The sequence below is a fragment of the Aegilops tauschii genome, chromosome 4, assembly GCF_002575655.3.
Source record: "Aegilops tauschii subsp. strangulata cultivar AL8/78 chromosome 4, Aet v6.0, whole genome shotgun sequence".
NCBI lineage: Eukaryota > Viridiplantae > Streptophyta > Magnoliopsida > Poales > Poaceae > Aegilops > Aegilops tauschii.
Genome location: NC_053038.3, coordinates 119127943 through 119139465, shown reverse-complemented (window position 1 = coordinate 119139465; position 11523 = coordinate 119127943).

Genomic DNA, 11523 nt, shown 5'->3' with positions numbered 1-11523 from the left:
ATGCCTGGCTCCATGGCGGTGCATAATTCACATATATGATAACTGGCTGAAAAACATGGCATTGCATAATTCACATATCTGATATAAAAAGCAAACAAGAGGCATTCACACAAAGCATGTCTAATCTAAGCAGATGGCATGGCAATGCAAGACACCATATGCATGATATGAGCAATATAACCCAGCCAAGTTAGAGCATGCACCTCGGGGGGGAATACGACTGGTCATCTCTCTCTGAATCCTCCTCTGAGGAGCTATCTGTAACCAGCAAGAAATCTACATCGACAGGTAGCACTGACTGCTCAGAAGACCTTGTTTTCACTCCAGATTTTCCCATGACCGACTCAAATGGCTGATGCACAGGAAGAGTAGATGAATGTATAAACATTGTTGACAAATGGAATACATTATGGAAAAAAATATGGCACAATACAATTCACATATACGATGACTGGCTAAACAGGATGGCATTGCATGATTCACGTATATGATGCCTGGCTAAAGAAGATGGCATTGCATAATTCCCATATACTCCCTCTGTTCCTAAATATTTGTCTTTTTAGAGATTTCAAATGGACTACCACATACGGATGTATATAGACATATTTTAGAGTGTAGATTCACTCATTTTGTTCCGTATGTAGTCACTTGTTGAAATCTCTAAAAAGACAAATATTTAGGAATGGTGGGAGTATGATATAGAAACCAAACAGGTGGCATTCACACAAAGAAAATCTAAACTAAGCTGATGCCATATAAGATGTATAATGTAAGCAATGCAAGGCGCCATATGCATGATATGACCAACATCAGCATGCCAGGTTAGAGCAAACACCTCAGGTGGTAAACAGGCGTGGTCGGCTCCTTCTGAATCTCCATCTAAACAGTTATCTTCCTCTGGAATACAATCTGGAAATGCAGGAGGGGGGGCCACTTCGCCCACCATGGAGCGGCGTCTACATGACATTATATTCGCACGCAACGGTCTTCTCTTTTTCTCTACATGTTCAGTACGATTGTGTACAATATCTGTCATGCATACTAAAAAAATAGTTAGATTTTGTAAGGCCTAAGGGGTGCATGCAAAAATCAAGACTGATGGTAGCAAACGAGTGGATGGATCCAAAACTAATGATAGCAGGTAGATTATAGCTTCAGTTTAAAAAGATAGACAATGGATCATCTATTGTTTGTTGCCCACCCAACATGAACCACATAGAAGACCCCAGATGAACCAGGTAGTAGACAGATACTATTCGTTGCTGGCTCGATATAAGACCCATGGGCAATTCAAAACTCAAGATTGAACGATAAAGTGGCAGGTAATAATAACCGATGTATAACGTAAGCAAACACGAAAGACTGCGACATCTCTTCCGGAACTGTGTAGTCCTCAGGTTCATCTGCTCAGTCGATGATGATAATGTAGTTGGCGTGGCTGCCGGCAACGGGGAAGATGATCTGAGGCGGCGAAAGGAAGTCTGCAGGGGGATCTCTGCTGTAGTGAACGCTTCTGTCGATGGTGCACCTCAGGTGGGGTGGATGACGGCACGGCAGGAGCAGGACATAACACACAGAGTTTTCTTTGACGCCTATCTGAAAATGAAGTAAATCTGTAAGGGCTCCTTAGAATTGGAGGATTCTATAAAAGCAGGGACAGGAAAAACACAGGAATAGGATAGGAATGCACGTGCAAAACAGAGCATTTGGAAACATAGGATTTCAGTCAACCTGGGTGTTTGGCTCACATGAATTGGAAGAACAGAGGAATGGAGAAACAAAGTGATGCGACGAGTGTACAACCTCTTTGGCATAGCCTTGTGGACCTCAGCATCATTGGGTTGGACGTGGAGGATGGTGATGATGCTGGTGTGACTGTCGGAGGCGGGGAAGAAGATCCGAGGCCTCTGGAAACGGCGCCGAGGGTACTGCTCCGCTGTGATGGACGATTCCGTCATTGGAGCAGCTCCGCTAAGGTGTACGGCGACGAGGCTGAAGCATGACAAGACAGACAACGTTAATCTAAAGTGGGACCCTAATATCATCTGCAATGGATGATGTAAAATACATCACCAAAAAGTGCTAGATGTAAAACGCATCAACCGCGCCACGGCCGCTCCGACAGATGATGTAAGTACTGTTCACTCTGAACTTAACTGAATTTTACTGTCGAAACTGATTGAACTAGTAACGGAGCATTGCAATAGATGTTTAGGGCGTTCGAGCACTAGTAGCAGAGAAGCAGTGATCTAAATCAGCAGACGCTCGAGCAGGGAACGCACTAGCAGAGAGCAAGTCGTGCAGTAGCACCGCGAGCGAGTGCTAAAGCAGCAACTCCTGTAGCTGCCGGAGGTCGTGCAGCAGCAGCAGCGCAAGCGAGAGCAAGAGCAGAGCAGCAGCAAGAACGAAAGCAGGAGCAGTGCAGCAGCGCGACCGACAGCAAGAACAGAGCCGCAGCGCGAGCGAGAGCCGAAGCAGCTGCAGCTAGTGCCGTTGTGGAAGTCGTCGCCGAGGAAGCAACGACATGGGGGAGAGACAACGTGGATGATGTGGCCGGCGACGGCGCCGTCGATGGAGACACGCCATGTCTGCTCGGTATCGAGCACCGGCAGCCCCGTGAGATCGAATAAAAGATAAAATGCAGCGGTGAGTGCAGAACCTCCTTGGTGGCGCCGAGTTGGCCTCGGCTTCATCAGAGGAATTGGTGAGGGTGCTGCGGTTCCGGTGGGGCAGGTCAAGACGACGCTGTGGGGATTGAGGTGGCGCGATAGATGAGGCGAACGTCGGGGCAGCTCCTTGGAGGTGGAGGACGGGGCGGCTGATCCGGCGGGACGACGAGATCGACAACTGAAGGGAAGGATGCTGAATGACTTGTTTGTTTTTGTGGATGAGGAGTTGAGGAGGAATGTGCAGTCATCTTGGCATACTAGTATTTATAACCGAGTACTAATACGCTCCTAAGTGGGAAACCGTTTAGGTTGTGATCGGTGTGAACAGGTTTGCAATTCAATATAGCGTGGTACTAATACGCTCCTAAGTGGGAAACCGTTTAGGTTGTGATCGGTGTGAACAGGTTTGCAATTCAATATAGCGTGGAGTAATTTGGAATGTGACGAGACGCAAGCTCAAAATTTATTGACGGTTCTAGTTTTGAAGTGCGGCACTATTCCCGGATGGAGTACTTCTTTTTCTACTCCCTCCTTTCCGGTTTTATAGGGCTTATCTCAAATTTTAGTTTTTCCATTTTATAAGGCTCAATTTGGTTGTTCCCCAACACATGTTCAGATTCCAAGGTGCATTAAATCATTGCATGCAAGTATTAAGAGAAAATTGACCAATGCATGTACTTTATGCATGCATGCATTGCAATTAATGCATTGATAAACATAATTTTTTGAGAAAAACAAGAGCATTAATTAGGTGCTTTTGCAAACTAAAAAAAATATTCCACCACTCACCATCTTGGTTGGTGAGATTTTTGAATTAAGCCCTATAAACCAGAAAGGAGGGAGTACTGTTGTGTACGTGCAATAACTGGCACCGTCGTATACATATCTTACGGTTAATGGGGCGTTCGACAGGAATAGCCGCGTGGCGAGCTCTAGGCTAGTCTTTTTTTCAGACGCATTAAACCTATCTCTCGGGACTTCTCGCACACACCATCGTGCCACCCACAAAAACTTGTACTCTGAGTTTAGTAGTACGTTATACAGGAAGAGAAGAGGTGCACGCACGCACTCGTCCTCTCACACACGCGTCTGTTTTTTCTCGAAAAGGAGGATGATGACCCCCGGCCTCTGCATCTGGGAGTCACACACGCATCTGTAGCTACGAATTGTAGTGTTCTCAACCATCCGATTGGCTCTATCATGGATGTACCTATATACTAAAACATGTCTAGATACATCTATATTTTGACAAATGGAAGGCATGTATTGTGGAACGGAGGGAGTGCTTGTCATCAAAATGGATAAAAAGGGACGTATCTAGAACTAAAATACGTCTACATACATCTCCTTTTATCCATTTTGATGACAAGTAGTACTTCTTACCCAAAGGAACTTTATATCCAACTGACACAAAATATCCGTTCAACTGTTGGAAATTACTGATCTGATGTCGAAGTAATTGCTGCATCGCCACCAAAACCCACCATTTCTTAAGCTAAAGTAGACCAAGGTAATCCCTATATTAGCATATTACTAAGATAAACAGAAGGCACTGTAGAAACATTTAGGACGTGAGCTTGTCAATCTGAATGTGGAGGGACACAAGCTTAGCCCCGGCCAGCAGCTTGGGTGGAACTGTCAAGAAGGTCAGCTCTTGCACGTCGACGTCGCCGGGATCCTTGCTGCTTGTCACCTCCATTTCCACCTTGACGGCGTCGGTCGTGCCTTTGGGCTCCCCGGCGGGCCATTCGCCCACAGCTTGGCCACGTAGTGCAGCAGTGGGGACGCCCCTGCTCTAATGCAGACAAACGACATGGTGATAGGTGTGCCGATGTCGAGCACGCCGCCGACCAAGAAAAACATGCGGCGGTCCTCCTCCGCGAACAGCAAGAGCCGTGGCTCCGACAGTGGCACTTGCAGCTGGAGCACCTTGCCGTACTGGATCCTGTGCACGGGCATGGGATGCGCGGTGCTGATGTGGTGGTAGAGCACCGGCGGCGGGCCTTCGTAGCTGCAGACGGGCATGGGGCATTTGCAGGGCGCGAGCGGACACACGCTCTGGTGATCGGCGAGCATGTGGTAAGTGACGTAGAGCCCAAAGCCTTCGTGCGGGCACTCCACCCTCACCGACAAAAGGACGGAGTCCACTGCCGTGTTCCGCACGTCGAAGCCACCGCCGCACTCGCACTTCTGGCACTGCCGCTGGTTCCCGGGGCGCTCGACGCGGCAGTCCGCGCAGGCCAGGTGCCCTCCCTTGCACTGCAGAAATCAATCGAACAGCACATCAATCAAGAAACCTGCACCTTGCTCAATCAGCCGAACGGACGAGGTGTATTCGAACCTCATACACTGGAGGCGTAAAGGGGCGGAGGCACAAGGGGCAGTGGAGCACGGTGAGGTCCATCGAGACCTTAGAGAGCTCCATCGTCGGGTCCTGTTCGGTCTGCACGATCTCGCCCTCCTCGTGCACAACCATCTCTCGACTTGGGCCGGGGTATTACAAAGCTTTACCGTCACATATTTTATACTACTTCAAGGTGCATTAAATCAACATATGCAAGTATCAAAAGGAGAGTCACGGCATGCATGCGTTGTAATTAATGCATCGGTAAACGCAAATTATTGAAATATATCGAGTGCAGTGCTTTGATGTGTCGCGTCAACTCGTACATCAACGAGAAGTTTGATTATCCTCTCCCTCGCGGACTTAACTGCACCTGCCTTTGGTTGTATGACAGGTTGGCCACACACTTGTCGGGCCCACCTGTCATACACGCAAAGGCAGGAGCGTCCCTCCCTCGCCCATGAGCGTGGTGGCTGGCAAGACTAGGAGAAGCTTTTGCTACACGCTCTCCCTCCCTCACGTGGTGGACATGCAGCAGTTCAATCAGTGTCAGATGGCCGAAGCGTACTATAGTACTCCTCCAGTGCAGTAGTACTCCATCATTGTTCGACTTGCGAAGAGCCAAGCGCAGCCCGGACGCTCGTGTGGCAGTTTCATGTGTAGAGTAGTCTAGGATAGCGTGTACCATGCCTGTAAGCTTAAAATCGTTGGGGTCGGCTCCATGCTATGTGGCCGTCTCGAAGTTTTAAAAAAAATTAAAATAGTCTTCTGGCCCTACCTGACACCCTGGTGATTGTAGTTTGCACGCTCATCTGGTCAAGACAAGAATATATATTTTAATTTGTTTTTTTCGAAAAGGGGGGACTCCCCGGCCTCTGCATCAGAACGATGCATACGGCCACATATATTTTAATTTGTGGTGGGTAAATGTTAGAGGTTGCAGCAAATATATTGTACACTACGGGTCTTTCAGCCAAGTTTAGAGGCAAGCATGTGGGCCAGTGCTATGATGTGTCGCGTCAACTCGTACAACGAGGAGAAGCTTGATTTTACTACACGCCTTCTCCCTCACCCATGCGCGCGGTTGCTCGCAAACGAGGACAGGCTTTTGCTTAGTACTCCCTCCATTCCCTTATACAAGGCCACTATCAAAAATACATTTTACATCTATACAAGGCCACTAACAGCAATCGAGGTAAAAGTTAATGATGTTTCCTCGTAGTAGCAACTTGTCTAACACTTGCATGCATGTAGTCATAATGAAACTATGCTACTTTCTTCTCATTCCTTCCTTGCATGCATGTGGGCGCATTAATGATCCCGGTTAACAAGAAGAAAAGTTGGATTACAAAGCGGTTATTAAATTTTACCATGGTACCTGTAATCTGAGTTTGTGGCCTTGTATAAGGGAATGGAGGGAGTAGTACTTCTACAACAAGCTATCCGTCCCGCTCGCGGTGGACGGACATGCAGCAGTGGATTCGACACTGTAGAAGCAGTAGTAGTAACATCATTGTTCGTCTTCTCGAAGAGGCGAAGAGCCAAGCGCAAACCGAACGTTGCAGTTGCGAACATTGGAGCACGCATATAGCCAGGCTCTTGCATGAGACAAAATTGCTATGTGAGCCCACTATTGTACTAGTACGTACAACTACTTGCTAGTATAGCCCTGTAAACCAGAAAGGAGTATTTGCCCTTCTAGAGATTTCAACAAGTGACTAGACTACACCGAGACGGAGTACATATGGAGCAAAATGAGTGAATCTGCACAGTAAATAAATACGTGCTAGTTCTATCGTTTTCCTCTCCGAGGTGCACAATATTGAGTATACTGACTAGTCTCTTTTTGACACGCATTTACGTTTTTTTACACAGTACAGACGCAAGCGCTCATATACACGCGCATACACTCACCCCTATGAACGCACACATGCACGGCACTATCATCTTGAAATTTAAGAAATCACCATAGGCACCTCGTCGTCGACGGGTCCATAGGTACTTGAATGCCAAGGAGGGAGAGGGTAGCGGTTCCCGAGACGTTGAACGGTCAATGATGCATCCTCAATTACATGCAGAGGGAATTAATTGGAGAAGCAGAATAGAGCCAGCACAATGTAAATGCAACAGAGTTTGGACTCTCATATAATAAAGGCGCCCCACCACTCCAATCCATCTACTCCCAAGTCTCTGCGCAACACTGCTCACTCCAATCCAAGACCAAGTGACCAGAAGCCACAAGCACCTATGGAGGCGATGGACGCGAGCGACAGTCGGCTGTGCCAAATCATCCAAGGCGCCGGCCTGCGGCCCCGCACCGCGCAGCGTTTCCAGACGGTGCTGGCGGCCGCAGGCATCGTAGCCCTCGCCGACGCCGGCTTCGCCTCTCGCATGGACGACATGATGGTCAACTCCATCCGCAAGTTCACCGCCGTCAAGAAGCGCGCGGACGACCTTGCCGTACTGCTCCAGCCCGCGCGCCCAGGCTCCTCATTGCCTGCCACCCTCATCGGCCTCCATGGTGACGAACTCTTTCAAGCCCTAGTGGCCCTGCAGGTGCTGGAGGTCGCGACGAAGAATGTGCACCTCGAGGCTGCGCTCGCCGCGCAGCGCCTCGCCATGCAAGAAACCGTCGACCTGCACATCCACGTCTACGAGGAAATCGTCTACATAGGCCACTACAAGGCAAGCGAGGACAGAAAGACGTTGGCCTTCTTCCATCGGCTGGAATCTTTGGACCCATTGTTCAGAAGCACGTCGACCTGGCCACGAAAGCCGCTGCTACTTAGGCGCCGTTCGGTGGGCCGGCGCCCTGAGTCGAGGAGGTGGACATCGTCGATGGATGCATCTCTTCTTGCCTCCTGTAAGCAGCACTGCATCGCCTCATGGCCTTAATGTTTTATTAGTATAGTACTCCCTCCGTTCCCAAATATAAGTCTTTCTAAAGATTCCAGCAAGTGACTACTACATACGGAGCAAAATGAGTGAATCTACACTCTAAACTATGTCTACATACATCTGTATGTTGTATTCCATTTGAAATAGTATCTAAAAAGGCTTATATTTATGAACGAAGGGAGTATATGTCATTTTTATTCCAGTCGTAACGTTTTCACTGTGAGGTGGGGCCGCAGTTGAGCAAACCCACCCCGCCCACCGGGCGTCGGCCGAGTTTAGAATTAGAAGAGAGAAACGAGGGAGGAGAGCTAGCTGTAGCACGGACGCTGTTGTCAGATGGGACTCGTGTTTATAGAATAGGAGTACTAAGCACTCGTGCCTCTTTTTTTTTGAGGGAAAAATTAGTTGTATGTCTAGTACCACTAGTTGGGTGCGTGCGACCTATAGTTGTCATCACTTTAGGTCTCCTTTTCGAACCACGGCTACGCTTCACAGTACATATTATTTCACGCATTTATCCTCCTATATGTACTCCTAGGCTATTTCCATGTGCTCCCATTCGCCGACATGTGGGACATAGAGCATCTAGGTCGTAGTGCATGCACGACTCGGAGCATATGCCAGGGTACTTTACATTTCAGACCTCACGAATTACATGCAAAACCCCCGCAGAAGAATAAATAAATGAATGAATTACTACATGAAACCGGATTATTTTCATGGAAACCGTAGCACGTTCATTAAATTTTGGACATAACACGTCTAAGGGCCTCTTTGATTTTTTCCCGCAAAAAAAGGGCCTCTTTGATTCGCAGGATACTGAAAACACAGGAATGGGGAAAGTATGATGGCGATGAACCGAGACGAGGAGAACTCTAACTCAGTTAGAGGTTAGAGTTAGATTCTAACCCTGAACTAACTCTAAACCAAAGAGGTGTATGGATGGCAGGGTTAGATTGACAATAAATGCTCTATCTCAATCATTTGACTACTTTGGACCCTATTTCCTGCCGGATTTGGAGGGTGCTTGGATACGTTTTAGTTCCATGACTAAAAGTAGTGGGACTAAAACTTGCTAGCCTCACCCATGCTTGGATCCAAATACTAAAGAGACTAAAATCAAGTTAATGAGCATTTATTATCCTCCAAACCCTCCAATCCAGAACTCGCCTGTGTTAAAGGAGAGGAGTTAAATGAGGAGAGAGAGGACTAATCCACATTTTAGTAGGGGTACCCCTGACTAAAAAATTTTAGTCTCAAGACTAGTTTAAGCCCCTCTTTAGTCAGGGGTGCTTGGAACTTTAGCCTCTTAAAGAGACTATTTTTAGTCAGACTAAAATAGGTCCCTTGGATCCAAGCACCCTCTTGGTGTGGCCGGCTCTTCTGTGGCCTCCTCCCGCTCACAATTGACATAAACGAACCATCTATACAAATCAAGCATGCAAAACATGATAATTTTTACTTTGTCCATACAAATGAGATATCCACTTAAACATACAAGTCGTCAATCAAGCTTCACAAAATAAAAAAACACTTCATGAAACAAAGAATGAGCTAACTCATCACGGAAGTCATTCACGATAGGGAGGGAGCCCGGAGCCCCTCATGCACCGAGGGAGGAGCTCACCATCGTCGCTCTGGAGGAAGGCTTTGTAGAGCCCAAGCCCCGGGAACCCCTCCGACGTCGGCCCTTGCGAGTTGAGGTCGACACCGGCATGGGTAGCAGGGCCGCTTGCCGCCGACTGGGAACTTAATCTTTGGGCCTCTAGAAATAATGCAAGCCTGTAACTAAAATACCTAGAAAGGTGAACTGAATCTTTGGGCCTCTAGAAATAATGCAAGCCTGAAAGTGAAATACCTAGAAAGGTGAACTGAATCTTTGGGCCTCTAGAAATAATGCAAGCCTGAAACTGAAATACCTAGAAAGGTGAACTGAATCTTTGGGCCTCTAGAAATAATGCAAGCCTGAAATTGAAATACCTAGAAAGGTGAACTGAATCTTTGGGCCTCTAGAAATAATGCAAGCCTGAAATTGAAATACCTAGAAAGGTGACCTGAATCTTTGGGCCTCTAGAAAGATTTATTACCTCCTCAAGCAGCATCAAACAATTCCATGCGTGCACCACAAATCTATACCAAGTTTGATCAGGATCTACTTTTCCAAATCAGAATTAGCGCTAGAGCAAGCAAGATCAATGATATGGTCGTGAGACAGAGAAGGAACGAACAAACTCACCCCTCTCGCGACCTCCCTGGTAGATGCGCCGCCGCCGCGCACGAGAGAGGGAGAAAAACGACTGGTGAAGGGGGAGCGGGGCGACCTTCGAAGGCCGGAGGGAGAGGGCGGCCGAAGTAGGGCGGCGGAGGCCGGAAGGAGAGGGCGGCCGGAGGAGAGAGAGGGCGAGCGGCCCTATGGGGAACAGAGATGAGTCGTGCGAGAGGGGGGGAGCGATCTGGTGCGGGCAGGGGAGATTTTTTTAGTTCTCTTTTAGTGGGCCCGAGGATAACTAGCCCAATTAGAACCTCTCCACCGGGCTAGTTTTTTTAGCTGGGTTAGAGCAAACTAGCTCAAACTAACCCCTCTTGTTTCGATAATTTGAGGCTATTTCAACCCAAACTAGCTCTAACTCAGGGATCCAAACAAAGAGGAGTGTTACTGTACATGCTACAGTGTGGACCATAGCACATTGTTTTTTTATGGCCATATCACCACATTGTTTTCTACTGCTGGTTCACTGGGCTACCGTGGTTCGCACTGCTGGTTCAGTGGGCTGCCGTGGTTCGCACTCCTCCGACCTGAGTAGTACTCCCTCCGTTCCTAAATATAAGTCTTCGTAGATATTTCACTGTGGACCACATACGGATGTATATAGATGCATTTTATGTGTAGATTCACTCATTTTTCTCCGTATGTGGTCCATAGTGAAATCTCTCTAAAGACTTATATTTAGGAACGGAGGGAGTAGTGTAGTACTAGTATATACCGCATCATTCTTTGCTCCTTCTTACTACTCCGACATGTGGGAGAGCCAGCATCCGGGTCGACGTGTCATGCACCAGATTAGAGCGCGGAACGGAAGGGGGGCATCACCCCGGTCGGAGCGCCAGTAATTCATGACTATAGTAAGTGGTCATATCACAAGTCTTTCCAGTAGTAACGCGCCGTCAAATCGCATAGCCCCACTCGCTCACCCTCCTCGCCTCTCTGTCAAACTGCCAACCCGAAAACTGCCACGCGTACTGCCCGGGAAAAGCCCCGCCCTCAACTTTTAACTACGCGAAAATAGTTTGAGCTTGTTCGTTCTATATAAATACAGTACTTACTGTATGTTTATTCACCCGTGGGGTTGTTCAATGAATGGAGGGGCGGGGAGAACAAGTGAACAATACTGTAGTACTACTAGTAGTAAGTAGGAGTCGTACAGTAGTCACCTTAAATAGAGAGTTTATTTTCTTTAATGCCACGTACACAAATTGAAACGCTTGTTGTGGAGAGAAAAAAGATAATCACTCCACTATATATGGACGCAGGGGGCTGAGCGCTTGCTTTACTAGGGTTGCTCTCTTCATTCTCTCATCCTCTCCAAATATAAACAAGACAGCGGTAGCGAC